Raw genomic sequence first — 12,552 nt, 5'->3', positions numbered from 1 at the left:
TCTACGCCCACCAGGCCCCATCTCCTCCTTCGAGGAAGACATCACAGGCCTCTTAACATTCAATGTAAAATTAGGCTCTCAAATCATACTTCTTGGAGACCTCAACCTTGTGTTCCTAGACCTAATGATACTAACGCTCTAGCTCTCGAAAAGTCCATCTCCCAGCTCGGCTTTAAACACTGAATCACAGAGCCTACACACGTTAAGGGCCGTATGCTATATTGGCTGTCTGACCTCAATTGCTCCATTAAAATACTTCAAAATGTTTCTATTGCCTGGACAGATCACCATTTCACATCCTTTGCCAGTCAGTGGAACACCCCGGCCACCTCTGTCCCCCCCCCGCCCCCAAGTCCTAGCCTTGCCCCCCCCTGCCCTCTCCAGGAACTCCCGTAACATAACATTGTACAATCTACACCCCCTAATCTAATCAACAACATCTTGGACAATACAAACTACAGGAACCTAAACCCCACCAACCTGGTTGACCTCTATAACAATACCTTAGAGTCAGCCTTGAATACCATCGCACCACTCAAGCTAAAAAAAGCCAAACCTATTCCTCACCTCAACGATTGGTTCACACCTGAACTAAAAATCTTGAGGAACAAAAAAAAAAGAGCAGCAGAATCCACTTGGCGTAAATCACCTACCCCTTACAACAAGGCACTGTTCACCATATCAGTCACCTCTTACAAAACTGCCATACTCACCACCAAAAAAGAAATCTGTAATAATAGAATCCTTAACGCCAAATCAAGGTCCAAGGAGCTCTTCAGCATCCTAAGGGAATTGGAATCCCCAGCCCCACCATCAGCAGACTGCACAAAGGATGCGGCCTGGTGCACCAAAATACAACAAGCCCTAGCGGCCAAAATAGCTTCACTCCAAACCAAAATAGAAGTCAAGAAGAATAGCCTTTCAAACGGCTCAGCCGATAAACACTTTCCCAATCATCGACTCCCTCAGTGCACTCCGTTTACCTTCTACCCGGTCTCTCCTAAGGAAGTGGAAGACATCATCAGAGGTGTAAAACCTTCAAGATGTCAGGGAGACACGTGCCCGGCTCCCATCATCAAGGACAATACCAAAGAGCTGTGTCCTTTCATCGCCACAGTGATGAACTCCTTATACAAGGCCAGCCTGGTCCCCAACAACCTCAAGGAGGCTTGGGTCATTCCACTCCTAAAATAAAACAACTTAGACCCTAACATACCAACAAATTATAGGCCTATCACAACCGTCCCCTTCCTTCTAAAAATGTTGGACAAAGTTGCTTAGCTGCAAATCCAGAAACACCTGGAGGACAATAACTTACTTGGCCTCCATCAATCTGGATTTCGGCCCAGGCATGGCACTGAGACAGCCCTCTTGGATTTGAAAATACAGCTGGACGATGCGAAAGACAAAGGCAAACTATGCAGTTTGTATTTATGGTGCATTTATGATCATGTTTATTTAGGTTGCTGTTAATTTTTTTGTTCTTCTATTCTTGCAGTGATAGGTTATGTTATGTATTTTAGTATTCAGATATGAACATTGTTCCAACTTTATCTTTTCACCTCACAAAGACCTTTGTGGAACTTTTGTGTTGTTTCATGAATTATCGTTTAAATGTTCAATTTGTTTGTGACGACCCGGACAGGGCTTACAATGACCAACCACCCAGGGAGAGCAAGAGAGAGACAGAACAACAAGCAGGAGGAAACTACCCCTTTATCAGAAGAGTGGCATGGACAGCATGTGGAACGGCCTTCTCCCGCTGTCTCCGGGGAGGGGGAAATGTGCGGGCATTGAGAGCCGTGACTCAAGCATCATAAAAACGAACAGCCGCCAGCAGAGCAATTAGCAGCTTTACGACTGCTCGAACAAAAGTGCCGACGTGAGTTACCCAACCGCGCTAAAGAAGGGACGGACCACCGCTTTCGGTTGGCGGGGGACCATAAGATGGTCACCGCCACTCCCGAAAACCAGAGGTTTGAGGTAACTCGGGGTAGCGGCGGACCCGCGAGCCAGCCACCAAACACATGGCGTTACACTTTACCTTACGGCCGCGCGGGAAAGAGACAAATGCGGAGCGGTGACACCGCACGCGTGTCGAAAGACATAATACAAAAACTCCATTACCCCGACAGGCTTCCCCAAGAGTCCCCGACCCTTCATCCTTCCCTGCTTATACATTGTACTTACCTGGGCAAGGAGAGGCGATACAACGCTCAGGCCGTAGGAGGTCTCCAGACGCCATACTCCCAGGAAAAAGGGGGTGGGGCTTGGGTGGGTTCTTATGGACTAAGACAGGATGTGGATGCCGATTGACCAATTGAGTACTACATATATAAACAGCCTCAAGGAGTGACTAGGGGTGTTCATTCTTGTTCTCTTTCCAGAACAGAGCAGGCGTATGAGGACTAAGAAGAACCGACTGGAGAGAAGTCCTTACGTCGTGCCCTACAGGGAAAACAGAGAAAACATCTTTCAACAGAAGGAACATCAGACAAGAACTCTTAGCAATAATACTTCATGTTATCAATCACCCTTCCCTGCTGATTGAGTCTGAATATAGACGAGCATTTATTTTCTTCAAAACCGCGTGGCTGTTCCTGGTCACAAAATTTGGTGGCAGCGGTGGGATTCAAGAAACGCGACATGGAGGCAATAATCAAGGCATTGGCCGACGGACAGCAACAACTACAGCAGTTGGTCCAAGTACAAGGACACCAAGCCCAAGCAGATTGGCAAGCCTTACAACAGGCCCTGCAATTACAAGCTGCCAGCCAGGATGCCCTAAAGAAAGTTACAGAAGCCGGGGTGGTTTACAGATGGGCAACGCCAGTTCCATCCAACATACTACAGAAATACCAACCGGGAGATGATCCGGGTTATTTCTTTATGAACTTTGAAAGAGTTGCCAGAAATTCCCAGTGGCCCTTGGATAAATGGGGGCATTTTATTGCACCATTGTTAACAGTTTCAATGCGAGGGGCCTATCAGGCGGCAAACCCCAATGGGGACAAGGCCTATGCCGACATCAAAAGAACTATACTAGAAAGGATGGGAGTTGACTAGGAGGCCTATCGCCAGAAGCTAAGAGAAAACAAACTTCGTACTGGGGAGACTGCACGACAGCTGTATTACCGGGTACATGATTTAACAGAAAGATGGTTAAAACCCTCCAGCTTGACTATTCCAGAGATATTGGAAAAAGTGAAGTTTGAACAGTTTGTGGAAGCCCTCCCCAACAACATGCAAAGGTGGGTTTGTCAACACCATAGGCCCACCCTCAACGAAGCCATAGACATCGCTTCTGCATACCAAAAAGCAGGAGGATCCAGGGGTGGCCTGTTGGAGATGATAAAACCAACCGTCAGCAGAACCACCGAGCCAGCGGGTACCAAACCCATCCAAATGGAACCCAAGGGACCAACATGGACCCCAACCAACAGGCAACCCCAATGCTTTAATTGTGGGGAATGGGGCCATATAGCCCGGTTCTGCCCAAGGAAAAACAGACCAGAACCGATGGAAATCGGATATACCCAGCGAGAGTTCTGAAGAAAACGGGAGCCATACCTGGTGGATGTCCGGGTAGACGGGATACCTCGGCAAGGCCTGATCGATAGTGGAAGCGAGCAGACCGCCATAAGACCAGAAGTAAGTGCACCTGGAGAAGAAGGGGAACCAGATATTGCGATTAAATGTGTGCATGGCGAGGTTAGGTTGTACCCATCCAAACAGGTCACCCAAGAATTAAACAGGGTTAGTACGCCCATGGAAGTAGCCATCATGCCACATATTCCCACACAAGTACTAATAGGCACTGACTTACCCAACTTTGGGGAATGTGTAAAAGAGTTGGTATGGTTAAGAACAGCCCCATTTGTCAATGCTGAGGTTACAACGGAACAAAGAAAACAGAGTAGAAAAACCAGGAGAGAAGTAACAGAAGGTAAAAGGAAATGGGTGGAAAGGTTTAGTGGACTGGTTGATTGGATTCCAGAGGATAAAAGACTCCTTCAGAAGTGAAACCTTGTCAGACCCAACACTAAAGAATGCCCGTGAAGGGGCAATGGGAGATGCAGACAGCCAGACCTCGTATCCTAAATTCAAATATAGGAGGGGTCTGGTATACAGGATTACCAGAGATCAGAATGACCAAGAAATAGAACAGTTACTGGTACCCACTAGTTTTAGGCAATCTATTATGGAAATGGGTCATGACAATCCGACAGGAGGACATATGGCTCGAGAGAAAACACTTGAAAAAATCCTAAAAAGGTTCTATTGGCCTGGGATCTACAGAGAGGTAACCAGACATTGCGAGGAGTACCCAACCTGCCAGAAAACAAGCCCAATCAAACCCCAAGGCGCACCTCTACTGCCTATGCCATTGATAAAAGAACCATTTTTCAGAATTGGGATGGATGTGGTGGGACCTTTTGAACCCAGCAGTCACGGGTTCCAATATCTGTTGGTAATTGTTGACTATGCAACAAGATATCCAGAAGCCTTCCCCATGCGGGGTATCAGTTTGCAGCAAGTTTGTAACCAGTTGGTACCGTTCTTTTCACGAGTAGGGATTCCATCAGATTTCATAACTGATCAGGGCAGGAATTTTATATCCGGAATAATGAGGAATGTCTGTCAACAATTACAAATCAAACAACTACGCACATCCATCTATCACCCACAGACCGATGGTTTGGTAGAACGATATAACAAGACTATCAAATCAATGCTCAAGAAAATAACGGCTCTTACAGGAAGAAATTGGGATCGTGCAGTACCATGGGTCCTCATGCTGCTACGGGACACTCCGCTGTCATCCACAGGGTTTTCACCCTACGAGTTACTATTTGTACACCAACCAAGAACAGTACTAGACATCGCAAAACAGGAATGGGAGAAACAAGAGGAAACCACTACCCTGACTGATTACGTGATGGAAATGAGGGAGAAACTGACTAAATTGAGGGAACTGGCCAGAGTTAATCTAGGAAGATCACAAGCAGCCCAAGAAAGACATTATAAAAGATCCAGAGTCTGGCAGTTCAAAATTGGAGATCAAGTACTGGTGTTGTTACCCACAAGTCATAATAAGATGCTGGCACAGTGGAGAGGGCCGTATAGGATTACAAAGATATTGGGCCCAGTGAATTATTTGGTGGAACAAACAGATCGAAAAACCAAGCTCCAGAATTACCATATAAACCTGCTAAAAGAGTGGAAATCGCCAGACCGAGAGACCACCAGCATTCGGGCAACAACTCGTGAAAGTCCCTGTACCGCTTTTTCGGCAGTTCAATGGGGAACTCAACTTACCCCCGAAGAAAAACAAGAATTGGAAGAACAACTCAAACCTTTACAAAACGTGTTCTCCTATCTTCCCGGGAAGACTCACCTTACAGAACACAAAATAGAAACAGAAGCAGGAAAGACGGTAAGAATCCAGCCGTATCGACTTCCGGAGTCCAAAAGGGTGGCAGTACAGGCGCAAGTTGATGAAATGCTGAAGTTAGGGGTGATTGAACCCTCCTGCAGCCACTGGTCCTCCCCGATTGTTTTGGTACCGAAGCCCGATGGCAGTATCAGTTTTTGCATGGATTATCGACAATTAAATTCAATTTCGACGTACCAAGCTTATCCCATGCCCAGGATAGACGAACTTATAGAACAATTGGGTCCCGCCTATTACATCAGCACCATTGACCTGACCAAGGGATATTGGCAGATCCCACTACGTTCAGAAGATAAAATAAAAACTGCCTTTTCCACCCCATCCAGACTGTTCCAATTTACCGTGTTACCCTTCGGGTTGCATGGAGCCCCGGCAACCTTCCAGTCACTTATGAACCAAGTCTTGGCTCCACACCACCAATATAGTTCTGCCTATCTAGACGACATAGTGGTATTTAGCAAAACCTGGAATGAACATAAGGCACATCTATACGCCGTGGTATCTTCTCTACAATCAGCAGGACTCCATATCAACCCGGAGAAAACAATGTTGGCTGCCAATCAAACCAGGTACCTAGGACATTTGGTTGGGAACGGGGTTATAAAACCCCAACTGGACAAAATAGAGGCTATTCAGAGACTTCAAATGCCCAGCAACAATAAACAGGTCAGAGCATTCCTGGGCTTCATCGGTTACTACTGCAAGTTCATCCCTAATTTTTCCTCCATAGCCAGCCCTTTAACGGAAGCCCTCAAGTCTACTTATACTGGGAATCTAAAGACAGATAAGGAGGCACATAACGCCTTCCAAGAACTCAAGATACTTATATCAGCACAACCAGTTTTGAGATGTCCAGACTTCAGTAAACGATTTTATGTGCAAACGGATGCTTCAGGACTAGGATTAGGAGAAGTTCTCTCACAAGGCAAAGAAAACGAGTTACACCTGGTGGCTTTTATCAACCGAAAACTCCTGCCGCATGCAGTCGGATATTCCACTATTGAAAAGGAGTGCCTAGCGATAAAGTGGGCAATTGAGACCCTCAGATATTATTTGATGGGACGTAAGTTTACTGTCTTCACAGACCATGCCCCTTTACAGTGGTTGGCTACCCACAAGGATTCCAACCAACGCGTGTTGAGGTGGTTTCTCACTTTGCAAAAGTTCTGCTTTGAAACAATACATAAACCAGCGGCCTTCCAGTTAATACCAGACTACTTATCTAGAAACTTGGATCAGCCTGATCGGCTGAATGCTTCGAGGGGTGCATGTGACGACCCAGACAGGGCTTACAATGACCAACCACCCAGGGAGAGCAAGAGAGAGACAGAACACAAGCAGGAGGAAACTACCCCAGACAACATACTAGAAGAGTGGTGGGGGCCGCCAACCCAGAAGCCAGCAATCACCTTACATCAGAACACGGCTGGTCCTTTATCAGAAGAGTGGCATGGACAGCATGTGGAACGGCCTTCTCCCACTGTCCCCAGGAAGGGGGAAATGTACGGGCATGGAGAGCCGCGACTCAAGCATCATAAAAACGAACAGCCGCCAGCAGAGCAATTATCGGTTTCGCGGCTGCTCGAACAAAAGTGCCAACGTGAGTTACCCAACCCCGCTAAAGAAGGGACGGACCACCGCTTTCAGTTGGCGGGGGACCATAAAATGGTCACCGCCACTCCCGAAAACCAGAGGTTTGAGGTAACTCGGGGTAGCGGCGGACCCGCGACCCAGCCACCAAACACATGGCGTTACGCTTTACCTTACGGCCGCGTGGGAATGAGACAAATGCGGAGCGGTGACACTGCACGCGTGTCGAAAGACATAATACAAAAACTCCATTACCCCGACAGGCTTCCCCAAGAGTCCCCGACCCTTCATCCTTCCCTGCTTATACATTGTACTTACCTAGGCAAGGAGAGGCGATACAACGCTCAGGCCGTAGGAGGTCTCCAGACGCCATACTCCCAGGAAAAAGGGGGCGGGGCTTGGCTGGGTTCTTATGGACTAAGACAGGAAGTGGATGCTGATTGGCCAATTGAGTACTACCTATATAAACAGCCTGAAGGAGTGTCTAGGGGTGTTCATTCTTGTTCTCTTTCCAGAACAGAGCAGATGTGGATTCCGAAGCTACAGTGAGCACCTGGGCGTATGAGGACTAAGAAGAACCGACTGGAGAGAAGTCCTTGCATCGTGCCCTACAGGGAAAACAGAGAAAATATCTTTCAACAGAAGAAACATCAGACAAGAACTCTTATCAATAATACTTTGTGTTATCAATCATCCTGCCCAGCTGATTGAGTCTGAATAAAAACAAGCATTTATTTTCTTCAAAACCGCGTGGCTGTCTCCTTGTCACATTGTTGTTGAAAACTTTTTTCAGAATATCAGTCAAAATTCTGCAGTTTTTAAATTTTCCCTTGCATTGGGAACATTTCTCTTTTTTTTCTGGTCTTCAATTTGTTATTGCTTTATTTTATATTGCTTGTTTTACTTTTTATGAAACATGTATGTTGGTGGTGTTAGTACGTTATGTTTTAAAGAGGTGTTAGTACGTTATGTTTTAAAGAAATAATCATGATATGTTTCTTTTAATTTTGTAAAGGTGCTGTTGCACTATAAACAAAGAAAAAGGCAAACTGGCCATCCTCCTCCTGTTAGACCTCTTGGCTGCATTCGATCTGGTCGATCATCAGATCCTCACCGAACATTCTCTGTCAACGCCTCAATTGGATGAAATCTTTCTTATCCAACCGCACCACCAGAGTCTTTTTGGCCCCTCTGCCTCAGCAGACCCCATCCCCATCCACTGCGGGGTGCCCCAGGGCTCATACGTTTCACCAACGCTATATAACATATTCACGAAGCTCCTCTTTGACCGTCTCAACAACATATGTGTCATCTACACGAACTATGCAGATGACACCCAGGTTCTCATCACTCTGTCAGGTTGCTACGAAGATGACTCTGAGCTAATTAACAAGATCTACTTGGAAATGCAGGCATGGATGGCTGCCCACAGCCTCTGCCTTAACGATGAAAAAACTGAGCTCCTGATTGTCGGCACGCAGGCCCGCCTTAAAAAACTTGACCCGCGCTATATGTCCTTCAACATTGATTGGAACCCGATTAAAGTTGCAAAGGAGATCAAAACACTGAGTTTATCTCGACTCCACCTTGCCCTTAAAGAGACAAGGGAGCTCCATTGCACCGTCAACACCTTACACCAACAAGCTAATCAATGCATGTAAATCATATTTGTCTCCCGCTAGTTGTATGACATTAGCCAGAGCCTTAGCGCTCTCCAAAATAGACTACTGCAACACACCATTTTAGGATCCTGTGAACAGAATCTGAACAGACTTCAAGTCCTTCAAAACAACTCCTTAAGGTCAGCACTTAACATTCCAAGATCTAGCCACATCGACAGAAAGCCAACTGGCTCCCAGTGCGCGATAGAATATTACTTCCTGCTCTGGCAATAACCCACAAATCTCTGTGCCTTAATACCGGTCAGACAAGTTCTCCAAATACTAACCAGCCCGAATGCTGTAAATAATGCTTGGACAGCGAAAACACATTTAAGTATTTATTAAGTATCAGGAATCACAACAGCAGGCGCTGCCCTCAGAGGCGAGCTCCAACTGACTCCCTAGAACTTTACATGGAAGAAAACACTCTGAAACAGAACACTGTGATGTCATAAGCACTACAACACAGTGTACTATGAGAGAAAACATGTATAACATTCTATCATAATCTTTCCTAGTTCATAACATATATTAAATGGTTAAACAACCCAACACCGAACCACCAGATCTTCCCAAACTCAGCTCCTCTCAATTCCTACCCAAGTTTAACCTAAAAACTGCAGCAGGAGCCAGTTTCCCCATCCAAGCCACCAAGTATTGGAACTCCTTACCCACCCTCCTCCCCCTATTAGAATGGAACCCTCCTTCAGTGCTTTCAAAACCAGAGTGAAGCTCTGGCTCACTGACAAAGCCAACAACTGAAGCTTCTGGCCACCAGTAGAACTGTATTTTATTCTCACTATTATGACTGCTTTGCTCTGCTTTGCCATTAATTTATTGATTTGACTCCTAGACCTACCTGTAACCCCTGGTCGACCCACCTGATGACAATTAGACCTACCTGTAACCTTTGGTCGTCCCACCTGTTGAATACCTATGTATGTTTATTTATGTAAATATGTCTCCTGTAACTTGTTAAGTTTTCCAGCGCCCAGTTACCTCACGGTTAGGCGCGTGATACAAATAATAAACAAATACAAATAAGGTCATGGAAAGCAGACTAAAATATATAAAAGGCCTCCACTAGAAATTAAGTATTTACAAAGTATTGAAACAGGAATTGAAAACTTGACGTTTTGGTCTTTGAAAATTAATAATTATAGAATTAGGTATGAATGATACAAGTGAGTGGAGTATGATTCGGAGTTGTATTGTAGCCACGTGTATTTTGTTTGTCTTTTCACTAAAGAGTGGTGTGGTTTTAGATATAATAATTTGTATGTGGAAATGAATCAATACATTTTTATGACAGATACATATTTTCTTTAAATTGTATAAAACATTGTGTTGAATGTTTTATGTCCATTTTACCTCTATACGGTGACAAGCAAATTGTTGATTATAGGGGCTCTGGGACTGAATTTATGGATTTCTCCTACAGAACGTTTTTGTTAATATAGTGCCAAAACGCACTATTAACATATTCCAGGATTGGTTTAAATGACTAATCTGACTCCAGTCCTGGAATATTTGTAGAAAGGGCTGGATGGTGGTCAGGGAGCCATTAGAAATTAACATTGTTTAAAAAATTGAATATTTCCCACCCTTGTTATCCCTGCATGTTTACTTTCCCAGCACGTTGATTTGTGTTATGATGTAAGTGTCAGTTAAGACAAGTTCATAAAAATGTATTACCAGATCCTAGTTAAGCATTGAGCTGCACTATGAGCTCATTAAGTTCTAAGAATGTTATTCTAAGAATGTTGATGGGTTACAGTTCAGACTGCAGGGAGAGAGCCATGTTGGCACTCGGCTCTCATAGGCCGCTGTCGCTGTAATGAAATAAATTACTGTTTCTTCATCACTGCGGCCTGGAGCCCTTATTTCCTCATTGGCGACGAGGATGGCTCTCAGCAGTGTCTCCCTACTCCTTTGAAGTCTCGTCATAGCGCGGCCTGCATTATTCCACACTCCCGTGCAATAGCGGACGCTGCAGGAAGGTCAGGAGGAGCGGAACAGGTCAGCAGGCGCGTCCCCTGGGGGTGTAATCTTGCCTTCCCCATTACTGTATTGACTCTGTCTCAAAGCAACAGTGTTTACTTTCAAGGATCCCCGGCTCGAGCACTAGTCACCGAGCAAGGAATTGGGCGTGGCCTCCCTAGCATTGACATTATCGTTGCTGAGCAACCTGCCCATGCAGTTCTGGCAAGTTTCAGGAGCCAGCCATTATGACATGTATCCATTCTGTGGATGAGCAGCCATCACGTTCCAATTCAGACAGATGCAAGGAGGATTGTGACATCATACACAAGGGATTGTACTCATACAAGACTGATCCCTTTGTCTGCATAGCACAGCACTGTCACTGCTCAGTCTGTGCATCCACTGGGCATACTTGAACTGATCCAGAGTCTATTGGTTACATCTAGCAAGCCCACTCTTTACCACCTTTTTTTACCGCTTAAGACATGGCAGCTTCAATACCTCCGCCAATGTCATTTTTGAATGAACCTGGACGCCCCCAAGTTAGGTGGGACAGGTGGAAAGACATGTTTGAAAACTACCTGGTGGCAATGGGAGGAGAGAGATTCAGCTCAACTCGCAAAAAAGGCATTATTACTTCACAATCTTGGTGTGGAAGGCCGTGCAGTGTTTGATGGGTTAGGCAGTGCACAAGCTGGTGAAGCGGAGGACACAGATGAATATGCCCTTGCGATTAAACAACTCAAGGATCATTTTGAGCCTAAAAAAAATGTTACATTCGAGAGGCACAAGTTCTTTCAGCGTACGCAGGAGTCCTCAGAATCCGTGGAATCGTACATAGCCTCATTAAGAACATTAAGCCACTCCTGTGAATTCGAACATCTATCTGACTCGTTAATTAGAGATCAGTTAGTGAGGTGCACAAATAATATTAGGATACAGGAGAAATTGTTGGCAAAAGACATGAAGTTGGATGAAGCAGTGGACCTAGCCAGAAGCATAGAACAAACCTCACAATATGTCAAAGAACTGAAGTCTGACAAACAGAGTACCCAAGCTGTGTGCGCAGTTGATCACAGGAAGAGACTTAATGTCAATACAAGCAGGAAAGGAACATGGGGTGCGAAGTGTACCAGATGTGGCAGTGTCAAGCGTAGTCCGAATTACCCTTTGTGCCCAGCAAGGAATGCTGAATGTTTCAAGTGTAGGACCAGAGGACATTTCGCTAATGTATGCAAGAGGTCATCAATAAATCTCTTAGAAACCAGAGACAACCAAGAAGAAGGTGCTCACTCAGCTTACAACATACAGGAGGTATACTCCTCGCAAGACAACCCCAGACATGTCTTAGAGATTTCGACCATTGGAGGAAGAGACAGCAAAGGTCCAACAGATGTTTTTGTAATTGATGGTCAAGAAATGCTCATGAAAGTTGACACATGTTCCCCATGGACCATCATTTCTAAAGAGACATTTAAAGATGTTCTAAAAAAGGATGAATCAATGCTGGATCAACCAAGAATTCCGCCCTGCGGCTATGCGGAATCCCCTATTGAGATGCTGGGACAGTTTACTGCAAGTGTGCAATACAGAGGTGGAGAATGCATAACTGACATTTTGGTTGCAAGAAAGGGAGCCTCCCTTTTAGGTTGGGAGGAACAAAGGAAGTTGAGAGTCAGGGTGCAAGCTAGTGCCATTGAGCCTGTCACCATTGCCGAGATTGATATGTGGTCAAGAGAGTTCCCAGAGGTCTTCACCGAAGGTCTGGGCAGACTCAAGAACTTTGAACATCATATTAGACTAAAGAAAGAATCTCAGCCTATTGTTCATAAAGTGAGACATGTGCCGTTAAACATGAGAGCG

This window comes from Ambystoma mexicanum, chromosome 7p (assembly GCF_040938575.1).
Source record: "Ambystoma mexicanum isolate Mex_15411 chromosome 7p, UKY_AmexF1_1, whole genome shotgun sequence".
In the NCBI taxonomy this organism is placed as follows: domain Eukaryota; kingdom Metazoa; phylum Chordata; class Amphibia; order Caudata; family Ambystomatidae; genus Ambystoma; species Ambystoma mexicanum.
Note: the sequence above shows the minus strand (reverse complement) of the source record.